The sequence below is a fragment of the Ostrinia furnacalis genome, unplaced genomic scaffold (assembly GCF_004193835.3).
Source record: "Ostrinia furnacalis isolate ACB-3 unplaced genomic scaffold, ASM419383v2 OfSCF4915, whole genome shotgun sequence".
Taxonomy (NCBI): domain Eukaryota; kingdom Metazoa; phylum Arthropoda; class Insecta; order Lepidoptera; family Crambidae; genus Ostrinia; species Ostrinia furnacalis.
The window spans coordinates 1,334,650-1,354,301 of NW_021135154.1; the positions used below are offsets into that span (position 1 = coordinate 1,334,650).

At 35.5% G+C, this 19,652-nt stretch overlaps 1 protein-coding gene across 2 annotated transcripts in view; it reads right to left on the reverse strand.

Moving 5' to 3' along the window:
* The window catches only part of LOC114360186 (homeotic protein antennapedia), a 218,286-nt gene that overhangs the window by 129,889 nt on the left and 68,745 nt on the right, over positions 1 to 19,652 (reverse strand). The window contains exon 1 of one of the 2 annotated variants that reach the window (XM_028314777.1): positions 16,622 to 17,027. The exons of the other annotated variant lie outside the window; for it this stretch is intronic. The gene's annotated coding sequence lies outside the window, so the exon portion shown is untranslated. Of the gene's footprint in view, positions 1 to 16,621; positions 17,028 to 19,652 lie in introns of those variants that run through there. 2 annotated transcript variants of the gene reach the window in all.

Genomic DNA, 19,652 nt, shown 5'->3' on the forward strand with positions numbered 1-19,652 from the left:
CTTACCTACAAAGTAGGAAATAAAAAATTAACAAATAAATTAATATCGAAGAGCAATAAATTGCTGTTATCAGAGTATAACTGTAGTGTTGAAAAAGTGAAAATTACGACGTGGGGCCCCCGAATTCCGATGAAAATAGAAAAATAAACCAACCAACTTTCCCTTCAGTCGGAAAAATATCAGAAACATTCACCTAACCTGGTTTATTAAAATAATTTCGGAGAAGTGCGTGAGCCCCCTTAAACTGTCTTTAGACACGCAAAGCTCTGAAAACCAAACCAAGGTTACATCTGACCAAATCAAAAATCTCCTGACTTCGACTCTACAACTAACATAATAAGGGTCAGTTCAGTCATTGTGGTTTTTTTTCAGCAGCAAACGAATTTTGGTAAAAGCAGACGCATTTTGGGAACCTAATCAGTAGTTGAACCTGTCTCTCTGACTTATTGCTTCTCTACATTCATAAACATAGATTAGGATTACTTATGTTTAGGCAGCACGAAAAAACTAATTAAGCTTCGAAATAAATCAAGCGGTTGGAATTTGACGTTTTCGGGTTGAAAAGAAATGTCGAAACTCTACATTTATAATACTGAAAATCTATATCAGAGTTAGACACAAAAAAAACTTTTCGTATTGTGAACGGGATAAAATTATACTGCCCAACAAATTTAAACTTTTTAAAATTTTCCAAGAATATTATTATTATGTTTCAAGTATTATGGTGTGCTAATTTCAAAAATCACACCAGAATTTGCGTAGCAGCTCTAGTTTTCGAGATTTTTCATTCTACCCGCATTGAAGGTGACGGAGCATTATTCGTCAAATTTAAACGGGTACATTAAAAAAAAATCGCAATTAAAACAATGGCTACGAAGGGAAGACGTTGTTTAAACGATTCAAATAGTTTTTGTGTTATTTGTGGCTTATATACCTTCGCAAAGTATCGTAAATCCATCACGGCCTTCGTTAAATCTGCGTACATTAACTACTTTTATATTAACATTTCTTTGGTATTGGAAAAACTGAAGTATGAAAAGCATAGCTGGAAAACCTGTGTAGATTTGAAAATAGTGAATTTTCGCTTAGGACAACAGGCAGATTATACTAAGTATTCATGTTTCATATGTTTATGGGACAGCCGCGNCGATAACCTTGGAGATGGAAGGTGAAAGGTTTCACCAAGATATTCGCACTATGGAAAAACGTTACCAAGGCAGATGGGACATACATATGATGGCCAATTACTGCTGGAATCTTTGTCGGGATCTGATACAGGCACAGCATTCAAGAAAATCTAATAAAAGACATTTTTTTCCTCAACCACAGTTGCTGTTTTAAATAAAGTACGTAAAAAATCGTATTTTTGTAATAATTTTTAACTTGGGTATAAAATGAAAACTAGAGCTGCTAGAAAGAAACCAATGGTATTTTCGTAATCAGCACACTTCATTTTACTGAAAACAAACAAAAAGTCTCTGGAAAATTTTTCAGTGTTGACCAGTATCTATCGCAAAAAGTTTTCATTTCACTCTACATTGGTATTTTATTATGAGAGTTAAATCTATTTTTATTTTCCTCTTTGCTATTTTCCAAAAAAAAACAAAAACATTTGTGTCCTTCCCAAAAAACAATGCGATACAACCCATAAATTTCGGCGGTCCCTGTTTTGACACATCGATTTATAGAGCAACATTGTCACTCGCACCCTTGCGTCTGAGATATTTCTCCTAGAGGGGAGGTCCTGGACATAGACAAACGACGTGCACCGCGCGCCCCGGCCGGCGAGCGAATGAACTATGGCCGCCAATCGAAAGCGCGCGCTCCGACGCCATTTTAATTTTTAGGGGACGCTGAGCACCCCTATTGTATTATTATTAAAAAGGCTGATCATCTCCATACTGCGGCATGAGATATGGCTAATGCACTCGGGATGGGATTGTTAATTGATTAAAGATAAGTTATTAAAGTGCTGTCATTTGTTTTTTAAATCCACGTGCCTAAGACCGTTATTCTTTAATGATTCTCTCATTGAATTGGAATAAAAACAGATTTTAAAATTTTGAGGAAACTTAAAGCTAGTATAAAATATTCAAAAAAATATTATGACCAATAATAAAGAAAAAACAGTATTTAATAACTCGTCTTCTGATTGCACATAATTATTGACTATTAAATTAAATTTAATTAATTATAGTTGTAATAATACTTCGTATCGTGTTTTACATTCATGAATGAATTTTAATGTTAATTATGATGATAAGTGTTTGATATCATTTCATTATAATAGGCAGTTAGCTAATATGACATAATAAAATTCATATTACCCTAATAAGCTACCGTTCGACATGTAAACATTTGAGGAACTGCCCATTAAAATCAACTTTAATGCCTCATAAAAACTAATGCGCTCGTAATCGCCTATTCAACAAATTGTACCATAAACGTCCAACGTAAATCACGACCTCTGACGCCTTCACCGCGGTGTCACTATCATCTCAAATCTGCTCCGCATGACAAACGGCTTTACTGCACTCCATCCACCGCTTATTTACGACTTTATAATAGAATGTCAATAAACAACTCCGATAACTGCGCAATAAAATAATAATAAAAACTTTTATTGCGCGCCTACAGCGCTCGCGGCGGATTACGGAACTATTTTTCGGAGAGCGACATCTAGCGGCGCGTAGACGAACTTCAACGCAATGCCCAAATTCGGCACACGTTTGCCGTTTTGATTAATTTTGTTTGTTAATCAATCACGTTAGGTATTTAGGAGCGACACGGTAAATAAAATGGAATCGGCATTCTGTGCGAGTGTAGATCATTTATCACGCGACGGCGCATCAATAATTCATCGCTAATAACATAGAGGGATTGACGTAATTAGTGCAATTACAGCCCACCCAGCATTTTCCGCCCCGTCCGTTGTAAGGTAGTAATTGAATTATTTATCGCCTAAGTTAGGTAATGGCAAGATAGCGCATTCTGCATCATTATACTAAGTATACGAGCGTTCAGCGTGTAATTAAATGAACTTTAATACGACAATAGACTGTGGCCTCTTAAAAGATGGTTGCCGAGATAAGGCATCTAATTCAATACAACTAACAGGCGGATGGCTCTAATATGAAAGTTTAATTTCAGTTTGAATTGGGTTATTTAATTAAATTGTATCTAATTTAAATATTCTAATGCTTATCTTCAATTATTTCAAGATTTTAAAAGCAAAAAGGTGTTCGTTTTTTACATAGTAGTTATACTGCATTTGTTTGCATTCGATTTAGTCCCAAGGTTTAAGAGCAAATAGAAACTATATTTAACCATTGAATGATTGAAACACAACAGTAAATTATATTGTATCGCAAATAACATTTATCTGCCCTGATAATTACTCGACAATATCTCTCGATTCATAATAAATCATAACCTAAATAGGTTGTATAGGCCACTAGCCGGTGATAAGCTAAATATTAGGATAGAACTAGGCAATTTGATAAAATAGGCACGCAAATTATACAGAAGCACACTTATTTGGAAGAGGAATTGCTACAGGTCAAAGGTAGATATTAATTGTTGTTTTAGGGATCCATACAATAATTATTACTTTGTTCTATTTTTTATTACGACTCATTTATGCAGAATACTCACCAAACTATTCGACCTTCCGACAATTTTGACATGTTGTCAATAGTCATAGAGTCGTAATCGTAAGTGTGAAGAGTCCATTAGTGTGTGTCTCAACTACATAGTACCTACTACCTATGTTTTTGAGAGAATATCTACGAAATTTTTGTAAATTAAATTATCATGTGGACTTAAGAAGATATGGACTTAGAAAAAAATTGTTATACTGAATTATCTATAACTAAGAAATGTCTACTAGCTAAATTATTGTTGTGTTTATGGGACAGGCGGCAAACGAGCAGAAAAATGATTGATCAAAAATTCACTACTCCTCTTGCAAAACCGCAGTGAAGACATTAAATCGAATTAAAATCACATAAATTCACCAAATGCTTTTTGTTTATAAAAAACCTTTTCTCAATTAAACAACAACACCGTATCTTGTCGGCATCACGGTTGACCGTCGCTGTATCTATTAGATAGTATATTATGTGGAACAATTACACATCCATTAATCACGCGAGTCCTCCGGCAGTTTATATTACGTCTCCGGCCCTCCGGTGGTTACAACCCTTCCTTTGCCACAGCCTAAAGAGATCAGTACGTATTTACAGTAAGCAAAAATAGTTTTAAAATAAATATATTTACAGAACTGGTGTGTTTATGATTTAATAAACACTTTGGACCTTACGGTCATATGGAAATGTAAGGAACCTCCAAGGAAAACGCAAACGTGGTCGTCACAAACAAACTTGGTGGCGCACTGTAACAGATGAGGCGAAGAAAATCAGCAAAACTTGGAGCGACATCAGAAGCGAAGCTCAAAACCGATCGCGATGGAGGACTGTTGTGGACGCCCTCTGCCCAATCTAGGGGACATAGGACATTAAGACAAATAAGTCGTGGAAATGTAAGAGGACTAGATTTCGATCTTGCTTGCCTATGTAAGAGTTGTTGTGGTGAAAACGAGAGGAGGAACAATTCCGCAATAAGCCATGATCATTAATTACTATATGAAGAATTAAAAAGCGAAACATATTATTACGATTTTTTAAAATGAATGTATTGTAAGTGAAAGTTGATGGAGAATAGTTAGGAATAAATCTTGCTCATGAAATTCCTGGTTAAATCCTATGATGTACGATCGATTTCAAATCAAGATCTGAGGCATTTTGTAAAAGATGCTATTTTGTTGAACTCGTTTACACAAAGTCGGATATTTTTTATGATTTTTAATACTTTAAAATTACTGTGCGGTGTCTGTTCTATTCCCTCTATGCCTCCACTTCACCCTTCCAGCCTCCTACTGAACTCGCTGCAAACTTAACACTTGATTAGCCACGAATTTTGTTTAAGCTCCACGAGTTTCAGAACAATGATTTATACACCCTTCTTGATATATTCCTCTGTGATTTATAACCGTTATTTATCACGTAGTTTTAATGTGATTTATTTGTGGTCACATCTCTAATATTAGACGAACGCCTCATTTGTCTACGATGCTAAATCATACGGTTGAATACTAGATAGGTAGTTAATAAATATTATTTAATTAGATAGGTTGGTAGAAGTAAATAGCTTGTGAGTTATTTGACTAGACGCTTGTTAGTACTCGATATTTAATTAGCATTTACTTTGTTTTAAATAAATAAATTTAAATAACTAAAAACTTCATTTACATACCTACACTTTCAAATTAGTAATTTTAAACTAGGATAAGGTGAGGTACCCAGGTAAATTATGTTTAGCTAAATTACCTTTATTCTTTTGTTTTAATGAACGTATTTACTTACAGGTTTTTGTGTCTATTTCCTACATAATTATCTAAAACGATAAATATTTTTTTTATTTACAGCTGATTGTGAAAACTTTTTGATTGTGACAATTTTTTGGCAATTTATACTTTATCGCAAATGACGCAGTTCTAAATGATTTCGTACTTCGCAATCTTCCTTGTGTTATGTAACTCTATATCGTAGTCCAGAGAGCACGGACGCGGGATTGTATCAACGGTATCAAGCTGAATACTGGTATCTTACGTAGTTGTATTAAGAGCGATTTTGCAACAAAAATGTTGAGTCTAATATGCTGCACTGTGCATCATTCATCATCTGCGTCATTTGTTGCCGGCGACATTAATTGTCGCGCGGCGCTGCGCCTACGTCGCGTGTCGCCTCTTTAAAACGCCGTTACGGCCTTCTGTGCTGCAAATATATTGTACTATGTTTAGGACAACTAACTAGTTAGAGATTAAGGTGTTAGTTAGGTTATTTTTTGTTTCACAAACAATAAAATTAATATTTGTTCTTTTGAACATTTTAAAGGTAGGTAAGTAAATTAATCAATAAGGGGAAACAAAAATACAAAATGGACAAATTACCTAAACTTCTAGAATTCAGAAATGCAACTAAAATTAATGGAACTTCTTGTATTTAGGGTATGTGTTTATAAAAACTGTGGTTTATACTATAAATATGTATGTAGTTATATGCAATAATGCCATTCTTGTTAATAGTGTCCTCGGGCCATTTGTTTTTAAACGTTTTTCTTACAAAATTACGATTAATAATGCACGGTCACACTAACTTGAATGAGCGATTAATTATTATTTAAACAATTTTACAGCTCAGTTAATAATGATCTTAATAATTGAACCTAAAAGCATATCTATTATACTTAACTGGTAGGAAAACTTGATGTTTTGGTAAATGAGCAGCAATCCATCAGAAAATTGATGATAATGGTTAGAAAGCTCTTGATAGAGTACGTGATTGGATATTTTTTAAGGCTAATTAGAGATTAATAAGAGCTATATCCAGCTATTCCGATGTTTGTTGCCATCACACTGTGTCGTGTAGTTGATATCATTAGTCAAGACTACATGGCTATTAATAACTAGCTTTCCGCCCGCGGCTTCGCGCGCGTGGGCTACATTATCTACATATTTTACGGAACCCTATTTTATTCCAAAATAAAATTTAGCCTATGTTACTCGTGAATAATGTAGCTTTCGAATGGTGAAAGAATTTTTACAAACGGTCCAGTAGTTTTTGAGCCTATTCATTACAACCAAACAAACAAACAAACAAACAAAGTTTTCCTCTTTATAATATTAGTGTAGACTACTAATTTACTCTGTAAAATGAGTTATTACTTTGTTCGCTCATATTTTTCATTCAGATATAAAAGAATGTAATTGCTTAAGTGTATTAATATAGGTACGTAGATACCAAGCCAATCCGATATTATAGGTGACCAAAGGACACAAATCTGGTTATTTTCACAAACAACAAGCTCCCCACAATAAGGGTTTCTTGTCAAGATACTCATAGTTACCGTTATAAGTAGTATTCCATAGATATAACTGACTTATAGAGCCAAAGAAATGAAATGGTATTAAAAAAAACTTAGCGATGGTTCTAGCAGTTAACTAACTCTAGTCAGTGCCTGAGGTATGGGACAGGCAAATGTGTTTTTGGAACGTCAAATGTGCTTCAGATTTGTATACTCTGTCACGTCATTAATGTCAGTCTAGGGTTGCCAGGCGTCCGGATAAAGCCGGACATAGTTAGGCTTTTTGATTGCGTGTCCGGCCAAAATAACCGATGTCCGGCCTGTCCGGCTTTTTATTTGGCTGCCGCGTCAGGCGATAGTCGAGCCACAGAATACCTAAGGCACGCACGCATCAGGACGTTAGGCAACCGATGATGATAGTACTCACTCGTGAGCTCACTAGTTGCATGTCCGGCTTTTAGGGTAAAATGTCCGGCCAAATGAAGCACATGGTCCGGATTTTGTGTTTTTGGACCTGGCAACCATATGTCAGTCAATATCATCACTCCCGTGCGACTCCCAATCCCCATAGTATCTGAGGCACTGACTGAGTTAAGTGCTGGACTAATACATTAATTACTGTTTCATGCGCGCACATCTTTCATTCAGTTATAAAAAAATGTAATTGCTTAAGTATATTATACGTAGATATCCGATTAAAGGTAAACAAAAGCACATAAATTCGGTTATTTTTGCAAACAAAAAGCTACCACAATAGTTTTAAACGGCCATCGCTGTAATCCCGGCGTCATTAATAATTTCACCAGAAACAAATGACGCTGCTGATTAATGATTTACGTCCTCATCCAGCGTTCACGCCGTTGCAATATACTATACAGGGTGTATGGGGAAAGTTAGGTAAAAACTTTACATACAACTCAGATGCGTGGTAACGTAATTATAGATTAGAGTCAGCGATATTTTTTGTTTGGAGAAATTACAAATATTTCAATTTGGATTTTTTGGTAACATCATAACGGTATGCGTATTATAGGTACTTAACATAATTATTTAATTTTGATAATGAATCAAAATTTATTTTCATGTAAAGTAACTCTAAGAAGAGTTAATTTTTCTTGCACTCTAAAAAAGTTATCATTACTGTCTTATGTAGAGCCAAGCTTCTATCATGATAGCATGCATCAGTTCAGCGGTGAATCCTGGTCTTATATTCTCTAACTTATCTTCGTTGCCATATTGTGTAGGTAACTTGGATGTTTCATTACTATAGAATCCCCGTTTCATTACGTAAGGAGAAGGACCAAGGACGCTTAGTCAGTGAATTTAATGCTTTTTGTTTATAAGCCCATACGTGTGTCTACGTCACTCTTAATCAGCGTTAACTCCGCTTGAGATAGTGATGTGCATCAACGTTTCAGTTTTCAGACAACTTCACACCCTGTATGCATCATACTACGTGTGTATCAGTACGTCTGTCCGCGCATAAATAGATTACCGCTGACACGGCCACGTGATGTATCACGTATTCACGTGCCTAAATTGCAAAATTAGAAACGGGGGAAATTATGATTGTCACTTTGGAAATGCAACTGGATTTGAAGCGCTTATTGCTGTAGTTTTGCAATTATTGGTGGTTTTGATTATGATGATTATGATTACTGTTATGCATTTTTATCTAAGTAAATTGTTTAATTTTTTTGAATTGGAATTATTTTTCAAGAGAGTGTACCCAAATGTAAAAACACTTTTTATGCAACACTAAGACCTAAATCTTATACATAATCAATTCACCTTTGTGCCTATGATAGCCCAAAGTTCCACTACATATGCCATGCTGAACATTTGCATGATTTATCTTACACTTGGCCACCAAGAGCCATCGATATGCATCCAAACACAGCCTTTATAATACAGGGTGTCCCACGTTTCAGGCCATCGCATCGATATGCAGCCATACACAACCCTATATACATACAAATACAGGGTGTCCCACGTATCAGCGGCAGGCAGGTCAGGTGTCCCCTAAAGGTCCACTTGAGAGGGTCGCATGCTAGGCATTCCCATGATTTACAACACCCTTATTGGTACCTAACCGTTTTAATTTCGTTCCGATACTTAGCTGCTTACATAGCATTGTTTTCATAGGTTTACATACTCACATACTCGAATATGAGTAAAATTTGTTTATGTGTATTTTTATAGAGAATAGCTGCTAAATTTTGAAAAATATTTTACAGTTATTTAAAAGAAAATAAAGGTTACTTTTTAGACTCTCATAGTTAACGTTATGGTATTTCATTAATCAATTAATTATAACTGACTCATGTAGAGCCAAAGAAATAAAATGTACAAATATAATTTGGCTAATTAATTAATTTCACATGTGCGCAATAAATGTGTTATTGACGCTTTAGTCTTTCTTATTTATATTGTATAAATAAATAATGAAGAATTTACATCGCGAAACACCTATCTTGTTAATACATCGCTATTTTGGATGCATTGAAAAAAGAAAAATGTAATTATGTATCCATTGTTTTTACTTTTTCCACGATAGCCTGTTATTTGTTAAAGACAATAATTTAATATTAAACAAACATGCAAATAAATGAGTTAATTATAAAGGTGTACGTAATTTAATAAAGCCCCGCGGTTATTCCAATGTAAATATAAACGGACTTTTCTAACCGTTCTTTAGAAGATTTAGTTGCGGTATAAAATTGGCTCCCATTTAGCATCTGAACCGATATCACAATACCGTGTGCCAGCCGATTTAAATTTATTTCGGACGTCGGTAACTTCCAATTTAAACCTCTTAATCCGGTATGATGTATGTCGGTATTCGGCTGGATTAAAAGTTCCACGGAAAATAACCGGGAAAACCTTTCCCGGGTCGGATGGACCCGGCAGGAGCGGGATTAGGCACCCGGATTGGATATACATAAATCTCGGACAAGGCTTTAGGGGCGACGCAATTAAGCCTCTCGCTCTGATTCTGTCATTTTGACAAGGACAATATACTAATCTTGTGTAGGATATGGCCGCGTAAATAATTTCAATATTAAAATTCAGCTGCCGCGTTCCGCGGCGCACAATGGTCGCTCTCGTGCTCGGTGCCATAAATAATTCAATTTCATAGTAATAAAATACGCGTGACCAGCGGTACGGCGTGAAAACTTTTCAGCAATTAAGGGTTGAATATAACAAAAAGCGTCGGTCGATCCGACACGGGGTCGAAGAGACCCGACACCCGTAATTCATGCATCAGCTTGCCGAGCTGTTGGCCGAGTGCACTGCGGATGACTTATAGTTTGTATTAATACGCTTCCAACACAGAAATCCAATTCGAATGGGTTTAATTAATTTATGCCGGGAAATGGATTGAGCTGATACGCTTAGTATAGTTAACGTTTCATTGAATATTGGCTTAATGGATATTGAATCTAACACGGAATGACAAATGCAGGATGATGGACAATGTGGCAGAGACTTTAGCCAATAACGATCGCCTTACAACTGTTTCGATTGAGACTTTCACGACTCAAAGACACCTTGGTTAAGCTTTAAAACATTTTAAAAAGGCAAGGATAGAAGGAAAGTGCTGACAGGTGAATAAAATCATCAATGACATTCTTCAAAAATTGGTAAGCAGTATTAAAAAATTGCCAAAGAATATGACACGTAAGTGTGCTATTAACCATTAATCTTAAACCAAAGATGTTTCTATCATCAAGGTCTTCAAGATCGTGACATAACGTCTTTCACACAGCACGATGCGAGTGAGACAATGTCTTAACTAATATTTATGTCCGTCTTAACTTATTTCAAATTCTCAGTATTCTGTACCACATTATCTAACGACGTCTTAATTACCTGCTGTTTTGAGTTCAGTCCATAATCGTAAATTTAAAACGGAAAAGTGAAGAGCAATAAACACTGATTATGCAATAAATAATCATGATAAACTAACAATTACATTCTAGAAAACCAGTGGAACTTGAGAAATACGACGAATGGCTTGGATGCTTCAGAACAAAAAACTGAGGAATAAGCAGTTGTTAATCTTAGTGTTAAAGATTTCATATTCGTATACGTTGAACGATTCACAGTAGAATCATCAAGTAAGCAAAAACCAGTGAATAATAACACATGATGTGTGTTTGCCACATCAAACCAACCAATAAATGACTGATTTATAGCAGATTAATTAAGGCAATTAGATCCGCCTACTGGAAATGACGGGCAAACAATATAAAATTGCTATCATTCAATGCCTACTCACACTAACGACCTCGCTGATTGTTCTGTTTAATAAAAGAATAATATTATTGTACTTTTAAAAAAAGAACCGTTTCTATTTTTAAATATTCAAACTTGAATCTATTCCATACTTTGTTATCCGGATGTGACGAGGTGAGCAGCCATTAAAATTAGGGTTGGGCCACGAAACTCGCGGCTAGGGCAGGGCCGCCGCGCCCCGGGCTCAGCGGACGAAAAAACGAAAGAAAAAACACACAATGAATAACTGCCGGGTACCGATACAGATGAGATGAAAGATTTCTCAATGTCCGACTGTTGTTCTTGTTACTTGTAACTCAATATTGAACTCGGGATTGCATTTAATATTAATGCTGATACAATATTTTGTAATGTTCAAGTTCATTGTTGGGGTTTTATTTCGGATGCGGTCGATTGTTATCTTTTGAGATCACTCGACATTTTAATATTGAAATTGAATAAGTATATTAAATTCATAGTTTATAATAAATATTGAAACGAATCGATGAAATATTTTAAAAGGAATGGATTAAAAACTAAGGCACAGGTGAACAAAAAAATGGAATGATAACACAAAGGGAAGAAAATCCGAGTCATTACCTAAACATGTTCTTAATAACGGGCACGAAATTAAAAGGCAATTTGGTAACCGTTACTAATTTAAAACGGTGCAGCGAGCTCTCAATTTGGGAGGGGAAGTGGGGGGGCGAGAGGGTGGGCCCTAATCTAAAAGCTGTCAGTTAACATGCCGGCAGCTGTGGCCGCACCGCTTGTGTATGCACGCGGCCTTATGTACTAAAATAATGTGTATTTTGTGATGAGACACTTTCTTCAAAGACGACCGACGACCAATATTTTCCGCTCAATTACAACGTAGAGACCTAATCAAATGTTGGTGGTATTATTTTTCCAAAATTTACAGCTCTCTTATTAGTTGAGTTATTATTATTATTAAGTAACCGCGTCGTTTTGATTGAGTGCACAGAGGAAGGAATCAAGTTGTAAAACCTCATTAGTTGATGAATAGGAGACCAGCGAAATATATTTTAAAAGAAAAAAATCTATAACTCACTGCCCACATCGGGACAGATTAAAATCTTTTACGCGTCTGTATCGTGCGCCTACGCGTCTCTAAATTCGAAATTCGAACGTCGAAAATATGAACACCTTTTTGTTGTTTAAAAAATAAAAGTTTTTTTCATAATTAGCATAAGATTTGAGTGAATTTGGTTTTTCCATTTACGGCGACACTAATCGGCGCGTCTACTTTATGATATGTATTCTGTTGTGTTCCGCTGTCTATTCGGTCATAACTCTATACATTTTATTACAAGGTGTGCGTATAACTTGTAACACACCTTTGTCTGATAGCTAATTTGATACCTCAATAGACATTTTAACTTGACACTGATAAAAATGCACGTTTTATCTGTTTTGACGCGAAATGGGTATAAAACTTAATGAATGCACTTTGTATGCGCATTTTTTACATAACACATCGAACAGAAGTTCTGTTCGACGCCGAAATTCAATGAAAATACTAAATAAACAGCAACAATTTTAAGACCATTATCTGTTCTTTATGAGGCAATAACAACAAATATTTATAAGTGCACGCTCTACTTACCAATTTTAATAAATGAACATTTAGTTATTTGAGTCACTAACAATAATGTTGTAAATAAACTTTCTTTTGATACATCCTGTATTTAATTCAAGATGAAGGCATTTGGAAATAACATGAAATGTATTAATTGAAATGATTGATAATTGCTGAAAATAGTAAATTGAATTGGTAGAGTCTATTACAATTTGAACAACATAATAGTAGAAATAAACAATTAAATTATACCGCCGCTATCATAACTTATAATACAGTACATAAGTAAGCAAACTTCAAAAGACTTTACCGACATTTCAGTACATTAACATTTTAATAAAACCCTGAGAAAGCTACCAAACCTTATTGTGTGCATTCAAACTCCACACACACCTAATTAGGGCCAAAAATAATAGGTAATTAATAAACAGGCGTAATTTTCTTATCAGAAATTATACAGAGGCTTTCTATTAATTTATTTAAACTCTATCTACAACAGTTCTCGAGCCAAAACTGGTTCTCAACAGAATTTTAAGTCGAAAAAATTAATTAAAATGAAGCCGTGTGAGTCTATTGTCTAGTGGGCGGACTAAATTAACTTCAAGAACCGTAGAATTGTTTAATAGAATTAAATAATGCGTTATTTTAATTTATTAAAACGTGTGAAGTGTAGGGAAGCAAAACAATTGCGGTTGAAAATAAACTTGTAGTATTTTATTACGTAGAATATAAGAACTCTATTAAAACTATGACAAAATCATAAATGGTAAGCTAATTCTGAGCCTTTATGTCTCCAGTGATACGAGTCATAATCAAGTTTATTTTTAACATGACAGTGACAACTTTATAGTTTTATTTACTAAGGGCCTTAATAATGGGATTTAGATGTTAAATTCTCACCATCAAAATTCATTTTATCAATCAACCCGTTTCATACAATTTATAGCCGCTATCCATCGATTCAAATTAAATTTACGAGTGTCGATAGCTTCAGATTAGAAATACGATAATCACGTTATAATCAACACGCATGTTAATTAAATTACTCATTAACAAACGAACTCGATTTAATAAATTACGTTTTGTAATTTTGGAGCTAATTTGGATCCGATGGTTGAAATCTCAGTGGATTAAATTGGTTAATCTTTATCTGTTAAAATGACTTTATACGTTACTTCTTCACATGGAGCTAAAAATCAATTATTAGCAAAAGCAAATATACCTATCACGTTTGAAAAAGTTTATACCTCTGCATTAAACTCATAAGTATGTATCTCCAGAGAGAGGCCCTAATATTATTGTGCCTGATTATTGTTACTCAAGATTATTGTTGTATTTATTATGGAGTATGAATATTTGTAACTTCTCAGTTGAGACAGCTGTCAACAAAATAACTCAAAGTACACATTTGTAATGGAAATCTCAGACAAAAGTATACAAATTATACAATTTCTAACTACTTATGTATTGTTAAATTCTTCAACTTTTAAAACTTTGGACTCATTAGTATTCCAATAATTCTTATTAGAAGAGAGTTTACATGGCTGTTCGGAACAAAAATAAAAGATTTTAACCGGTTTGCGCCGCTTCCATGCGAGCGGGACTTACATCAAAACTTAGTTTTAGAAATGAGCGCATCTGAATCCTCGAACTAAGCTTCAAACTTGGTAAAATAAACATCTGTGTATGAAATAGACAAGGTTTTGTAGTTTTTTAGCAGTTCCTAGTAGTGGAGAAAGTCCATTTAAACTTTCAAGCATTGTTTTCACTCGACGTTCGATCTTAAAAAACAAACGACAACAGTATCAGTACGCACAAAGGGCATTTAAAAGGCGCAATTTCATTTCATTATCCCAGAAGCGTCTACTTTTTACGCCGTTGCTCAAATCTGCCCGACGACGTTTCAATAGAGGCCAAAAAATAAACAATAGAAATAAAAACCCGCAAGGCCGGACGAGACTAAATGAAAGAAGTTTGTAAAAAAGTTTGACACATTTTTAGAAGCATCAGGCACGCAGCGTCCCCGGCGCGGGAGTCGTAAATTTCGTTAAGCGTCAGAATGAAAAAGGGGACATCATTGTTGAAAATTTTAAGCTCTCTCTGTGATTTCTGATTGTAATCACTGTATTTTGTTTGGCGCACGGTAAGTGTATTAACGTATCTGATGTTTGTTGCCAAATGTTAGCCGGTTATGTTTTACAAACGTTTTACATGATTTTTATATCTGTGGCTTTAGCGGTCTCTTGATGGATTATGTCGTTAATCTTAATTATTTTGCCTCCGATTCAGATTATCTTTTTCAGTGTCATCACCAGATTCTTGCTAAGAGGTTAACTTTTGACTTATTCCTTATCTATTCGTATTTGAAGCATAATCTACTTTAAAAGAATGTCATATACCGCTTCTAATGCTGCTTGCGGTGGAAACTCCCGCATCAAACCAACCCCTCAATATTTCAGCAAGCACTATCTAAGTCAAACGCTTGATAGAATCACTTGAAGCCATCCGCACCCCAAAATTTCCCCGCATTTTTAGATCTAGAGATTTAGCTGATTCCGGGCAATCAGACGGTTATTGCAAGCGACTGTACCCCCATATATTTCTTTCGCGGATAACAGAAAGAAGTGTGCCTCGGTACACTGAGCCACGATAAGAATTTCATTTCCTCAAGCCTGAGAGAGCGCTATCTGAGGAAGTTGCACAAAAATACCTAAGTGATAAAAGCAGTGAATTCTGTACAGGTGCCGGCAGTATTGTTGCCTTTTATTTTATATGGCGACTTAGTGAGTGCCGCGAAGGGAATGCTCTTAGCGGTTTTGTATTTTATTTCGTTCCGAATTTGAATCAAAACATTTTTAAAGGGAGTGTTCTGAGTCGCCAATAAAAATTTCATGAATGCCAATGACATTTATTAGATTGAATTAAAAAGGTTTCACATTATCAAAAGGAATAAATATAAAGAGTAGTTTTCCCAAATCAAATAAGCAGTTAAAATTTTAATTAGCCATTAAAATCTAAGGAAGAAAATGTTTCTGCCACAGTTTCAGATGCCAGAAAAAGTTAAAGGAGTACCTAAGGTCAAATAATTTACAAACCTTAATATTTAAAAAATGAAGTCGGAATAATTCTCAAGGCGCATTTAAACATTCAATCGGATATCGGTCCGAATCGAACTCATATCGAAAAATGTTATGTAGCGACGAAAAAAAGCAAAATTGACTTCGAAGAATAACAAAGCGAGGACGCTTTGATTTTATGAATTCCCAAAGCTAGGTCAGAACTTGTGTCTCGTCTCGGCAAAAAAGGGCTAAATCGACCTTCGCGGTTCTGCAGTCGATAATGAACTTTGACTTCTGGGGGGTAAAGTCCATTATCGGGTCACGATCCGGCATTACATATGATTCGGTTTTGCATTTAGGACCGGCGATCCGGATGACATCCTTTATCGCGATACATTCCAACTCGGACTTTAAAGAGTTTGAGATGGGCCGCTGAAGGTAAAATTTATTATTTTTAAACGTGCAAATTCGAATTCCAAAGTTCGCGTAAATTCGTTAAAATTTTTTAAATAAACATATTGAAAATAACTAATGATAATGGAGAAATTTTTCAGGTGAAGTACGATGATATTAAAAATTGAATGTTGCTCAAATGATTTTTGAAGGCAGAAATTCAACGGATAATATTTTGAAAACCTTAAAACCTGTTTTAAATTGTATTCAATAAAAACAGTCAACTAGACTAATAACAATTCAAATTAGGAACATCTTAATAAAATTTACCATTATGTTTAAAAGATGAGTCTAGATGGATACTTACAAGCAACAATAATCCTTTTAAAATCTTCAAATAAACCACTCAATTGAATATCTGACGACACTGATGCACTTCAAACAATTTTCAATAACACTAAATTCACTAAACCGGTAATAAAATTCTTCTAAGTTTCTTGTTGGATCACCGTAAATAACAATAAATTGTAATAATGTATTTAATACTCAATTAACTTCACATAAAATCATTACGGGTTGTAAAGTTCGGAGCGGATCCACTTCAGCGATACGTATGGTCTATACAAATCCTTATTTACAACTGACACTGTTGCCCATACTATAACAGAATCGTGCGGCGCACACCTAGCGGAGAAGGCATCTGCCCAATACATAAAAACCTATGCAATAACCGTATCAACGATCCAGAATTTTTTAACACAACTTCACGACCCCAGTTTAAAAGCTGAACTGTACAAAAAAAAGTCACGAGGCAGGGGAAAAATTTCGTAAGCCATTACCCGGCTCTATACAAAAGTTTTGACACGAACACTTTGCGCTTGGGCAGTCTATTTTAGTGGGGTGTGAGACGGCGATAGGCGGTCGGCGCCTAATCGCGTACGAGCGAGAGAGACGGATAGACGAATGTGTGTCGCATTTGAATAAAGTTTAGGGGACCGAGAACATGGTGAGCCGCGGGACGCCGAGTAGGTGGTGGTGATAAAGCATTCGTAGTGCGCGTTCCCAAATCGAACACGATGAGTAATAATATTTAAAAAGCAAGATTTGTTACCTGTCCGCCGCCGGGAGATAATGCCCGCGTTTTTTGGAGAAAAATACAATTAACTAGCCCTTGGCTGTAAATCATTTTGTTGTTCTGCCCTTTGCTCGGGCTCAGGTTGTACAATTACATCGGAAAAAAGAAAGGTGACGGTAATAGAAAATCGTTGCGGCGTTTTTTTGGTGGGCCGACTGAATGGAGCAGATAATTAGACATTAACCGCAGGTTTTTGAAGACGCAATTTTTGACCATCGGAAAGCTTTTTGTGCTACAATTATAGTTTCGATTGGCAGCATCCGCAGCAAAAGGCAGACCTTTCAGAGATATAATCTTCTTAATTCTATCAATTATATAGTCTTGAAAAAACAAGATGAAATGAATAAGTCGTAAAGGTTACTGGCAAACATTGTAAACCTAAACGCTCGAGTTGCGCCGACGCCGCAATAAGAGGTGAGCACTCAATCGAGGTAATTTTAAAATTGCGACCTGCCCCAAGCCTCAATTACGATGTGGGACTTGGGCACCTCGTCGCTCGATCGCACCAATCGAAAATTGCCCGACAAGACGTCTCGGAAATTGTCGGGCGAGCGTTTTCAGAATTGCGGCCCGCCGACAAATCGGGTCCCGACCAACGCAAATTATGCCCTCTACAACTCGAGCCGACTTGAAAATTGCACTGAACAGACCCGCAATCGGGAGGTCGTGCTCGGCCTAATGAAGACGTTAAGCTAAATCGTGTCGGTCTTTATAGAATGTTATGGTGTTTATATTGATTTTTATGAGAATATAATTTTATTACGGCCCACACCTCGCTGTGGGCGTTACGAGCATTCGCTGCGAGTTGAACTTGTATCCTTTGGCAACGGGGACAACAAAAATGTGGAAGTAAATCTCACATAAAAGCGGTGTCACAATAATCAATAGCAGCAATTTAATTTAAGCGACATAAACACGGGGCTATCTGGCACTGGCATCGATATTAAGGGTGTGTTAAATGACAAACTGCGGCCCGGCGAGAAATGCTTTAAAACGGTGTAATTTTTACTGTTTATCTTGGGATCTGGAAGGAGATTGCATTCAAAATACCTCTCGATGAGTGTTTTACATACCCCGAATGCTGCACGCGAATTAAGTGCATCTGCATATTAAAATAAGGGACGTAAGTATAACTCAGGTCGACTGGTTTGTGTTTGCTACATTGATTAAAAGGAGTATTTAGATACGCTCTGATTTGTTTAATTGATACTTTTCCTGTCAATTTTGACTTGGACTACAATCACGGTGAAAGACAAATTACACGTTAAGAATGATTATTCTGATTGATTACCATACGGTAAATGAATTGCAAATTGAATTGTTTTTCTTTTTTGTTACTTACCATAAACTTTCTAACCCGGTTTTCTAATTGTAATGACCAAACAAATTTCCGAATTTTACTTGGGAACTCTTATACATCTTATTAAAAATACATACATACAAAATCGCAATCACTCCAAATCTCGTAACCAATATCAAGATCTTAACAATAATTTTATTTCTCAATCAAAACACGAAGACAAGCGGGCTATAAATAAATGCCCGTCTTGCTATATGCAGGGGTATATAAATAAAGTATTAAAGCTGTATAATCGATTGAACACACCTCTTGATGAAGATATTACGGCGAACCCGCCCGGGTTATTCCTGGACCGGTACACACGCATGATCTGTATTTTAGGTATACGATAGTGATATAGACTTTTGAAGATGCCTCATAACTCAGGAGATAAGCTAAGAAGTGGTATTTGGCACAAAGTTGTGATATGGTAAACAATACACTTCTGGCTATAGAATTATGTGCCAAAAAGTTCATTTAAGTATGTATTTTACCAAAATTTCTAGACAAGGCATGTACAAAGCTTTCATTTATTCTCAGTAATTTTCTCAGACATTTACACAGTTACTTGTTTCAAAATTTAAAATTACAAGAGATCACAAATCTCAGTCTTAAATTCTTTAAATTAGCAATTTACAAATATGTAGCGGAAAAATACCATTAAATTAATGAGTTTACTGTTGAAATAGCACGTAAGTTAAAACAACATTTTACGACTGTCATAAACGCCAAGACATTTTAGTAAACTTGTAAATTTTGAAGAGCATACACAAAAAAGAATCGCTCAAAAGTGTTTAGTAGTAACAACTAGTTGAAGGGATAATGAACATTTCGGCAGAAATTCCAACGTTATTCGAAAGCCATAATTCATAGTGAAGTGACATATCGATACTTCCCAAACTGCTATTAATTTCCCACCTAATA